Source organism: Chionomys nivalis, chromosome 21 (assembly GCF_950005125.1).
Source record: "Chionomys nivalis chromosome 21, mChiNiv1.1, whole genome shotgun sequence".
Taxonomy (NCBI): Eukaryota; Metazoa; Chordata; class Mammalia; order Rodentia; family Cricetidae; genus Chionomys; species Chionomys nivalis.
Window position 1 is genome coordinate 56,463,957 of NC_080106.1, and position 11,717 is coordinate 56,475,673.

General features: G+C 39.9%; 1 pseudogene; it reads left to right on the top strand.

Annotated features, from left to right (window-relative positions):
* The first annotated feature begins 2,696 nt into the window (after window positions 1-2,696).
* Window positions 2,697-3,611, top strand: LOC130863882 (olfactory receptor 12D1-like; annotated as a pseudogene).
* Window positions 3,612-11,717: the final 8,106 nt, after the last annotated feature.

Genomic DNA, 11,717 nt, shown 5'->3' on the forward strand with positions numbered 1-11,717 from the left:
GATGAGGCATACAGACTTCTGGGATCACAGAAGACAGCAGTGAGTGAGTCTCATTGATGGAGCTAGAAGAGAAGCGGGAGAAATCTCTGTAATATCTGAGCAGTGAGCTTATTTTAAGGTAAGTGGGAAGAAAAGCCCAATAATTAAGATCACAAGAGAAGACAGGATTTCCAGGATACTGAAGGGCATTTAGCAGTCTCTTCTAATGAAATGAGGGAGGGACTACTAAGCACACAACTGCTCTGATTCTGGGGCTCTGGGAGAAAACAAATCCAAAAAATAAAACTCATGGCATCTAGGTGAACAGAAGAACAATAAAGCATAATTTATACCCCAAGAAGTATCTTTGATTGGTTATAGCAACACAGGACTATAATCCCAGTCTTTGGAGGCTGCAGCAGAAGAATTGAAGCAAGTTAGAGGCCAACATTGAGACCCTGTCCCAGCTATATAGCAAATGGAAAACAAATGAAAAAAGGGGTCTGGGGAAAGGGCTCCATCTGTTACGTGCTTGCCATTCAAGCATGAAGACCCAAATTCAGATCCCTAACACTCAGTTAAAAAGCTGGATGTGGCGATGTGTGTTTGTAAACTCAGCTCTTGGGAAGTAAAGGCAGGAGAATTGTCAAGCCAGCCTAATTGAAAGGGTGAGCTCCAGATTCAGAAGGACATGCTGTCCCAAAAAATAAGATTGCAGAAGATGCTTGATGTCAATCAATAGCCTCCACATGCACTCACATACAATTAGGAATCGATTTTGGAAATATTTAATGACCCAGATTTTAGGAAACATGAAGCTCAGCATCAAACATAGTAGTGGAAAATAAGCATAAATACCGTCAGACTCTGTCGCTTACATGACCATCTGGCTCCATGGTGTTTCCTAGGTTGTGTGTAAGAAACAAGTCTATACAAGGACATCTCTACCTTTTCAACATTTTAAGTAGAAAAATATAGACACTATTATATTAAAAAGCCAGCTTTAATTTTTAATTATTATTGTGCATTAAAATATTTTTCTTGCTAAATTAGCTTACAAGGTAATTCCCACATAGGATTTTCAGACATATTTCATTTTAGTTGATACAGCCCACCTCCACACCTCCTGTCTTCTCCCCATCCCCTCTTCTTCCTGCCACACCTATTGGTCCCCAGTATTTCCCTTCCACATTGTTCCATATCCCCCACCCCCTTTTAAAAACCTTTCTTTCTCCCAGTCATGTGATCCCCTTTCAGGTTTTCTGTTCTTTACCCATGTTCACAACCACTTGGATCCACATATTTAACAATGAGAGGCTGGGACTGAATTTAAGACAAGGAGCTGGGTGGTGGTGGCTCATGTCTTTAATCCCAGAACTTGGGAGACAGAGGCAGGCAGATCTCAACGTTCAAAGTCAGCCTGAACTATATAGTGAGTAGAATACCAGGAACAGTCAGGGCTACACAGAGAAATCCTGTCTTAAAAAACCAAATTGAGGGGGGGGGATAGTATTTATCTTTCTGTGGCTGGGTTGCCTTGCTTAATATCATACTTTTAGTTCCATATATTTTCCTGCAAGTTCATAATTTCATTTTACTTTACAGATGGATAAATTCCATTGTTCATATGTACCAAATTTTCATTATCTGTGGTTACTTGATGAACATCCCAGCTGATTCCTTTTCCTGGCTATTATAAATGCAGCACACAGACATGGATGTACACGTATCTCTGTAGGAGGATGTAGAGTCCTTTGGGTATATCCCAGGATCAGAATAGCTGGATCACATGGTGATCTTCGTATTTGTATAGAAATAACCAGACTGGTTCCCACAGTGCCTGCATCAGTTTACATCCCCAACCAATATTTTCACCAGCATTTGTTGCCATCTGCTTTCTTAATGATGTCTATTTTGTCTAGGGTGAGATAATCTTGAAGTAGTTTTAATTTCCATTTTCTTGATACCTAATGAAGTTGAACACTTTAAAAATATTTATTGACCACTTGTGTCTTTTCTTTTGAGAAATGTCTGTTTAGGTAATTGGTCATTTATTGATTGGCAGATTTTTTGTGGTTAACTTTTGCAATCCTTGACATAGTCTATATATCAACCCTTTGCCTGAAGTATAGCTGGAGAGTATTTTCTCTCGTTCTCTAGGCTCTGTTGATAGCATCCATCTTTGCTGTGGAGAATATTTTAATTTCACGTAATCAATCATGTTTGTCAGTTCATGGGTGGGTGCTATCTTTGTTTTTAAAGAGCCAGTGGTTGGGAGGAGTCTATCTACTCCCATTCTCTCAAGCTGAAATCTTTCAAGTCTTTTTCCTTGCTGGGAGAAGTCTGCCTGGTGAAACATTTAAAAGATGTCCCCCGTTAGATCCAATTTAAGAAATGAGAAAATTGGGTCAAAATGTAAATGCTCACAGCTAAAAAATGTAGTAGACTGGTGATTTACTCAAAATCACTAAAGAAAAAAAGAAATGATTTGTGATAGTGTAGTAAACTAAAGATATTTTTTATCACAATCCACAACAGACTCTTAGGATTATTATTTAACATAATAATGGGCAGATATTAAGAAGATTTGAGGGGATGCCATGGAAAACAATGTCTCACACTCTCAAAGTACTTTGGTTTTGAAAAGAAAATCTATGATCAGAATGAGTGGTCATCATGAAAAATAGTGTTGTACACTAACTCTTTTATATTAAGTGATGTCAAACCAAACCTCAATTATCAAATTTCTCCTCCTGGGAGTGACAGATATACAAGAACTGAACACAATTCTCTTTGCTATTTTCTTCACCATCTACTTTGTCAATGTAACTGGAAATGGAGCCATCCTGATGATCATCATTTCAGATCCAAGACTCCACTCACCTATGTATTTCTTCCTGGGGAACCTAGCATGTCTAGATAGCTGCTTCTCCACTGTGACAGTGCCGAAGATGCTGGAGAACTTCCTCTCCACAAGCAAAGCAATTCCTTCCTGGGGTGCATGACTCAGCTGCATTTCTTCCACTTCCCGGGTAGCACAGAGGCCCTGCTGCTGCCAGTGATGGCATTTGACTGCTTTGTGGCTATCTGCAAACCACTTCGTTATTCTGTGATCATGAATTGCCAGCTCTGTGTTCAGCTGAATGTTAATATCTAGACCACTGGCTTTTTACATACTTTGCTTCACTCTGTAATGACATCTTGTTTGAGGATCTGTGGTTTGAATCAGATTCATCATTTCTTCTATGATGTTAAGCCTTTGCTGGATCTAGCCTGTGGAGACACTAAACTCAACATTTGGCTGCTCAATACCATCACAGGAACCATTGCTCTCAGTCCATTTTTTCTGACATTTCTCTCTTATTTCTACATTATCACGTATCTTTTCCTCAAGACCCGTTCTTGCAGCATGCTCCACAAAGCACTGTCAACTCGTGCCTCTCACTTCATGGTTGTTATTCTGTTCTATGCTCCTGTTATCTCCACCTACGTCCATCCCAGCTGAGGCAGCTCTCTGGATCATTGCCATCATGTACAGTGTGGTCACTCCTGCTCTCAACCCACTCATCTACACCTTGAGAAACAAGGAAGTGAGGAGTGCATTGAATAGGAAGATGAGAAGATGGCTCTGACTTAATGAAATCTGAAGAACTCTTCTGAGGCATAAATAACTAGGCAGTGAGAAAGTTTAGAAACAGCTACATTTTTCAATTTTAAGAAAGTATATGTTTGAGAACATTGGACAACTGAAAATATGTAAGAAAACTGTGTGGCAGTATAAACTAGTATTTTCTCAGATAATGCAAGGGAAAGTTGAACATGAATGACTCTAGCTATAGAATCCTTCTGAATCTCTTTGAGAATATCAGTTGATAATCTTGGCTTGTGATATATTCTAATATATTATCACACATAATTGGGCTTAAAAATATGTGTTTACCATCCATTTTTAAAGTACATAAATAGTACTTATTCATTTATCAGTGTGAATGTTTTTAGTTAATACATATTAGTGAGGAAAATAAAAACATTATATTTGTTCCCTCTTATTAAAAATAGATTCTTTTTCATACACCATATCCTGATTACAGTTTTCCCTACCTCTACTCCTCCCAGTTTCTTCCTACCTTACTTCTGTCCAGGTCCACTCCATTTCTGTTTCTCATTAGAAAAGAACATTCTTCTAGTGATAACACCCAAACTTGACAAAATAAAATATAAGATAAAACAAAACATCACATTGATACTGGACAAGATAACCCAATAGAAGGAAAGTCACAAAAATCAGAGACTCATACACTCAGGAGTCCCATAAATACACTAAGTCAGAAGCTATAATATATACACTGCAGATCTAGTGTAGATGCATGTAGGTACTGTGCTTGTTGTTTCAGTGAGTTCATATGAGTCTTGCTTACTTGATATAGAGAGCCTTGTTCTGGTGTCCTCCATCCTCTCTGACACTTATGCCTCTTCTTTCCAGGGCTTCCCTGAGCTATTAGTAGACAGATTTTGTGGAGACACCCCATTTATAGCTGTGTGTTCCAAGGAAACTTCCTTTGTGTATTATCTGGCTGTGGGTCCCTGCAACTGTTCCTATCTGCTGCGGAAGGAAGCTTCTTTGGTAATGACTGAGTAAGTCTCTTATATATGAACATAGCAGAATATCCTTAGGAGTAATCTTATTGATTATTTGCTGTTGATCAGTAATGTTTGGTTTTTCATTAGGTCTCTAAGAATCTAGTCTCTGGTTCTGGGTCAACCAAGCAGTTTCCAGTGTGAGTTCTATTTTGGGGAGTGTGCCTTAAGTCCAATCAGACATTGCTTAGCTACATCCACAAGTTCCATCCATTTGCTTGCAAATTTCATGATGTAATTTTTTGAACATGTAATATTCCATTGTGTAAATGTATCAAATTTTCTTTATCTGTTCTTTTGTTGAGGAACATATAGATTGTTCCAGATATTGTTTAAAGAGTAGCAATGCACATGGTTGACCAAGTGTCCTTGTGGTAGGATGTATAGCTGAATCTTGAAGTAGATTGATTCCCAGTTTCCTGAGAAATCACTATATTGATTTCCATAGTGGCTGTATAAGTTTGTACTCCCACCAGCAATGGAAAAGGGTTCTCCTTTGCTGTAAATCAGTGCCAGCATGAACTGTCACTTGCGTTATTGATCTGAAATATTCTGACAAGTATAATATGAAATCCCAAAGCAGTTTTGAATTTAATTTCCCTGATGACTAAGGATGTTGAACATTTTTTTAAGTGTTTCTCCACCATTTGAGGTTCTTTTTTATTTTTTTTGTTTTGTTTTGTTTTATTTTTTATTTTTATTTATTTATTTATATATTTTTATTCTTTTTTAATTAAAATTTCCACCTGCTCCCCGTTTCCCATTTCCCTCCCCTCCTCCCAAATATTGCCCCCTCCCCCCACTTCCCTCCCCCTATCCCCACTCCTCTTCTCCTCCCCCCACTCCATTCCCACTCCCTCTCGATACTGAAGAGCAGTCCAAATTCCCTGCCCTGCGGGAAGACCAAGGTCCTTCTATCTACGTCCAGAAAGGTGAGCGTCCAAACAGGCTAAGCTCCCACAAAGCCAGTTCATGTATTAGGATCGAAACCTAGTGCCATTGTCCTTGGCTTCTCATCAGCCTTCATTGACCGCCATGCTCAGAGAGTCCGGAATCAACCCATGCTTATTCAGACCCAGACCAGCTGGCCTTGGTGGGCTCCCAATAAATCAGTTCCACTGTCACAGTGGGTGGGTGCATCCCTCGTGGTCCTGATTTTTTGCTCATGTTCTCCCTCCTTCTGCTCCTCATTTGGACCTTAAGAGCTCAGACCGTTGCTCCAAATTGAGACTCTGTCTCTACCTCGATCCATCGCCAGATGAAGGTTCTAAGGTGATATGCAAGATATTCATCAGTATAGGATAGGGTCATTTCAGGTTCCCTCTCCTTAGTTGCCCAAGGTACCAGCTGGGGACATATTCCTGGACACCTGCGAACCCCTCAAGAGTCAAGTCTCTTGCCAACCCTAAGATGGCTCCCTTAGATAGGATATATACTTCGCTGCTCCCGTATCCATCCTTCCTATATCCCAACCATCCCAATCCCCCGAGCTCCCCCCATCCTCCCCTTCTCATGTTTCTCATCCCATTTCCCCTTTGCCCCATGCCACCTCACCCGCAAGTTCCCAGTTTTTGCCCTGCAATCTTGTCTACTTCCCCCTCTCCATGCGGATGACTATATGATTTTCTTTGGGTTCACTTTCTTATTTAATTTCTATAGGATCACACATTATATGCTTAATGACTTTTATTTATGGCTAGAAACCGATTATGAGTGAGTACATCCCATGTTCCTCTTTTTGGGTCTGGGATACCTCACTCAGGATAGTGTTTTCTATTTCCATCCATTTGCACGCAAAATTCGAGAAGTCATTGTTTTTTACTGCTGAGTAGTACTCTAATATGTATATATTCCACACTTTCTTCATCCATTCCTCCATTGAAGGGCATCTAGGTTGTTTCCAGGTTTTGGCTATTACAAACAATGCTGCTATGAACATAGTTGAACAGATACTTTTGTCATTTGATGTGGCATCTCTTGGGTATATTCCCAATAGTGGTATTACTGGATCTTGGGGTAGGTTGATCCCAAATTTCCTGAGAAATCGCCACACTGATTTCCAAAGTGGTTGCACAAGTTTGCATTCCCACCAGCAATGAATGAGTGTGCCTCTTTCTCCACAACCTCTCCAGCAAAGGCTATCATTGGTGTTCTTGATTTTAGCCATTCTGACAGGTGTAAGATGGTATCTCGAAGTTGTTTTAATTTGCATTTCCCTTATCGCTAAGGAGGTTGAGCATGAACTTAAGTGTCTTTTGGCCATTTGAATTTCTTCTGTTGAGAATTCTCTGTTCAGATCAGTGCCCCATTTTTTATTGGGTTCATTAGCATTTTAAAGCTTAGTTTCTTGAGTTCTTTATATATTTTGGTGATCAGACCTTTGTCTGTTGCAGGGTTGGTGAAGATCTTCTCCCAGTCAGTGGGTTGCCTTTTTGTCTTAGTGACAGTGTCCTTTGCTTTACAGAAGCTACTCAGTTTCAGTAGGCCCCATTTATACAATGTTGTTCTTAATGTCTGTGCTGCTGGGGATAAACATAAGAAGTGATCTCCTGTACCCATATGTTGTAGAGCACTTCCAACTTTTTCTTCTATCAGGTTCAGTGTGTTCAGACTAATATTGAGGTCTTTAATCCATTTGGACTTGAGTTTTGTGCATGGTGATAGATATGGATCTATTTTCATTCTTCTACACATTGACAACCAGTTCTGCCAGCACCATTTGTTGAAGATGCTCTCTTTTTTCCATTGAATACTCCTTTATCAAAAATTAGGTGTTCATAAGTTTGTGGGTTAAAATCAGGGTGTTCTACTCGGTTCCATTGATCGACTTCTCTGTTTTTATGCCAATACCAAGCTGTTTTCCATACTGAGGCTCTGTAATAGAGTTTGAGGTCAGGGATGGTAATGCCTCCAGACGATCCTTTATTATATAAGATTGTTTTGGCTATCCTGGGTTTTTTGTTTCTCCATATAAAGTTGATTATTGTCCTCTCAAGATCTGTGAAGAATTTTGATGGGATTTTAATGGGGATTGCATTGAATCTATAAATTGCCCTTGGTAGAATTGCCATTTTTACTATGTTGATCCTCCCTATCCAAGAGCAAGGGAGATCCTTCCATTTTCTGGTATCCTCCTCAATTTCTTTCTTCATTGACTTAAAGTTCTTGTCAAATAGATCCTTTACTTCCTTGGTTAGGGTTACCCCAAGATATTTTATGCTATTTGTGGCTATCGTGAAGGGTGATGCTTCTCTGATTTCCATCTCTGCTTCCTTATCCTTTGTGTATAGGAGGGCAACTGATTTTTTGGAATTGATCTTGTATCCTGCAACGCTACTAAAGGTGTTTATCAGCTGAAGGAGTTCTTTGCTGGAGTTTTTGGGGTCGCTTATGTACACTATCATATCGTCTGCAAATAATGAAAGTTTAACTTCTTCCTTTTCGATTTGAATCCCTTTGATCCCCTTATGTTGTCTTATTGCTATTGCTAGAATTTCAAGCACTATATTAAAGAGGTATGGAGAGAGTGGGCAACCTTGTCGTGTTCCTGATTTTAGTGGAATAGCTTTGAGTTTCTCTCCATTTAATTTGATGTTAGCTGTCGGCTTGCTATAAATAGCTTTTATTATAGTTAGGAACGACCCTTGTATTCCTAATCTCTCTAAGACCTTTATCATAAAGGGATGTTGAATTTTGTCAAATGCTTTTTCAGCATCTAATGAAATGATCATATGGTTTTTTACTTTCAGTTTATTTATATGATGGATTACATTGATAGATTTTCGTATGTTGAACCAGCCCTGCATCTCTGGGATGAAGCCTACTTGATCATAATGGATAATTTTTCTAATGTGTTCTTGGATTCGGTTTGCCAGTATTTTATTGAGTATTTTTGCGTCGATGTTCATGAGTGAGATTGGCCTGTAGTTCTCTTTCTTGGTTGTGTCTTTGTGTGGTTTTGGTATCAGAGTAAATTCAGCTTCTTAAAAGGAATTTGGCAATGACTTCTCTGTTTCAATATTGTGAAATACATTAAGGAGTATAGGTATTAGGTCTTCTTGGAAGTTCTGGTAGAATTCTGCATTGAAGCCATCTGGACCTGGGCTTTTTTTGGTGGGGAGGTTTTTTATAACAACTTCTAATTCTTTGCAACTAACAGGTCTATTTAGATTGATCACCTGGTCCTGGTTTAACTTTGGTATATGGTACTTATATAAAAAAGTGTCCATTTCTATAACATTTTCCAATTTTGTGGCATACAGGTTTTTGTAGTAAGATCTAATGATTCTCTGAATTTCCTCTGAGTCTGTGGTTATGTCTCCCTTTTCGTTTCTGATTTTGTTAATTTGCGTATTCTCTCTCCGCCGTTTGATTAGTTTGGATAGGGGTTTATCAATCTTATTGATTTTCTCCATGAACCAGCTTTTTGTTTCATTGATTCTTTGGATTGTTTTCTGTGTTTCTATTTTGTTGATTTCAGCCCTCAATTTGATTATTTCCAGTCTTCTACTTCTCCTAGGTGAGTCTGCTTCTTTTTTTTCTAAAGCTTTCAGGTGGGCTATTAAGTCTCCAATGTGTGCTTTCTCCGTTTTCTTTAAGTGGGAACTTAATGCTATGAACTTTCCTCTTAGCACTGCTTTCATAGTGTCCCATAGGTTTGAGTATGTTGAGTCTTCGTTTTCATTGAATTCAAGAAAGACTTTAATTTCTTTCTTTATTTCTTCCTTGATCCAGGTGTGGTTCAGTAGTTGACTGTCCAGTTTCCATGAGATCATAGGCTTTCTGGGGATAGCATTGTTGTTGAATTCTAACTTTAATCCATGGTGATCTGATAAGACACAGGTGGTTACCGATATTTTTTTGTAACTGTGTAAGTTTGCTTTGTTACCGAGTATGTGGTCTATTTTCGAGAAGGTTCCATGAGCTGCAGAGAAGAAGGTATATTCTTTCCTATTTGGGTGGAATGTTCTATAGATGTCTGTTAAGTCCATTTGATTCATTACCTCCCTTAATCCTCTTATTTCTCTGTTAGGTTTCTGTCTGATTGACCTGTCCATTGGTGAGAGAGGAGTGTTGAAATCTCCTACTATTAGTGTGTGTGGTTTGATGACTGCCTTGAGTTTTAGTAACCTTTCTTTTACATAAGTGGGTGCTTTTATATTAGGGTCATATATATTCAGGATTGAGACTTCATCCTGTTGAATTGTTCCTGTTATGAGTAAAAAATCTCCATCTCCATCTCTTTTGATTGATTTTCGTTTGAAGTCAACTTTCTTAGAAATTAGTATGGCCACACCTGTTTGTTTCTTAGGTCCGTTTGCTTGATAAACCTTTTCCCAGCCCTTTACTCTGAGTAGATGTCTGTCTTTGTGGTTGAGGTGTGTTTCTTGTAAGCAGCACAATTTTGGATCCTGTTTTCGTATCCAATCTCTTAGCCTGTGCCTCTTTATAGGTGAGTTAAGTCCATTGATATTAAGTGATATTAATGACCAGTGGTTGTTAACTCCGGTCATTTTTCCTTTCTTTCCTTTGGTAGTAGAGTTTGTGTGTTTCCCTTCTTCAAGTTGTGCTGGTGAAGGGTCATTAGATGTCTGAGTTATTGTGGGCATTTTTGGACTCCTCGGTTAGTGATTTTCCTTCTATTACTTTCTGTAAGGCTGGATTTGTGGCTACGTATTGTTTAAATTTGTTTTTATCCTGGAAAACTTTGTTTTCTCCATTTATAGTGAACGAAAGCTTGGCTGGGTATAGTAGTCTGGGCTTGCATCCATGGTCTCTTAGTTTCTGCAGTACATCTATCCAGGACCTTCTGGCTTTCATGGTTTCCATAGAGAAATCAGGTGTAAGTCTGATAGGTTTACCTTTATAGGTAACTTGACCTTTTTCCTTTGCAGCTCTTAATATTCTTTCTTTATTCTGTATGTTTTGTGTTTTGATTTTTTTTTTCAGGGGAAATTTTTTTTCTTATTTTTTTTTATTCTTTTTTACTTAAAATTTCCAACTGCTCCCCGTTTCCCATTTCCCTCCCCCTCCTCCCACATATTGCCCCCTCCCCCCGATCCCCTCCCCCTATCCCCACTCCACTTCTCCTCCCCCTAGTCCACTCCCCCTCCCTCTCGATACTGAAGAGCAATCCAAATTCCCTGCTCTACAGGAAGACCAAGGTCCTCCCACTTCTATCTAGGTACAGGAAGGTGAGCATCCAAACAGGCTACGCTCCCACAAAGCCAGTTCATGTATTAGGATCGAAACCTAGTGCCATTGTCCTTGGCTTCTCATCAGCCTTCATTGTCCGCCTTGTTCAGAGAGTCCAGTTTCAACCCATGCTTATTCAGTCCCAGTCCAGCTGGCCTTGGAGAGCTCCCAATAGATCAGTTCCACTGTCACAGTGGGTGGGTGCACGCCTCGTGGTCCTGATTTCCTTGCTCATGTTCTCCCTCCTTCTGCTCCTCATTTGGACCTTAAGAGCTCAGACGGTTGATCCAAATTGGGTCTCTGTCTCTCTCTCGATCCATCGCCAGATGAAAGTTCCTCTGCCATTCTCCTTGGCCTCTCATCAGCTCTCATTGTCCAACACATTCAGAGAGTCCGGTTTTATCCCATGTTTTTTTCAGTAGCAGTCCAGCTGGCCTTGGTGAGCTCCCAATAGATCGGCCCCCCTGTCTCAGTGGTTGGGTTCACACCTCATGGTCCTGTCTTCCTTGTTCATGTTCTCTCTCCTTCTGCTCCTCATTATAACCTTGGGAGCTCAGTCTGGTACTCCAGTGTGGGTCTTTGTCTCTATCTCCATCCATCGCTAGATGAAGGTTCTATGGCAATATGCAAGATATTCATCAGTATGATTATAGGATAGGTTCATTTCAGGTTCCCTATCCTCAGGTGCCCCAATGAACTAACTGGGGACATTGCTCTGGGCTTCTGGTAGCCATTCCAGGTTCAAGTCTCTTGCCAACCCTTAGGTGGCTCCCTTAACTAAGGTATGAGTTTCCCTGCTCCCCCATCCAACTTTCCTTTACCCCCAATCACCCCGATTCCCCCAGTTCCCCTCATCCTCTCCTTCACACTTTTCTTTCCCCATCTCCCCTCATCCCCATCCCACC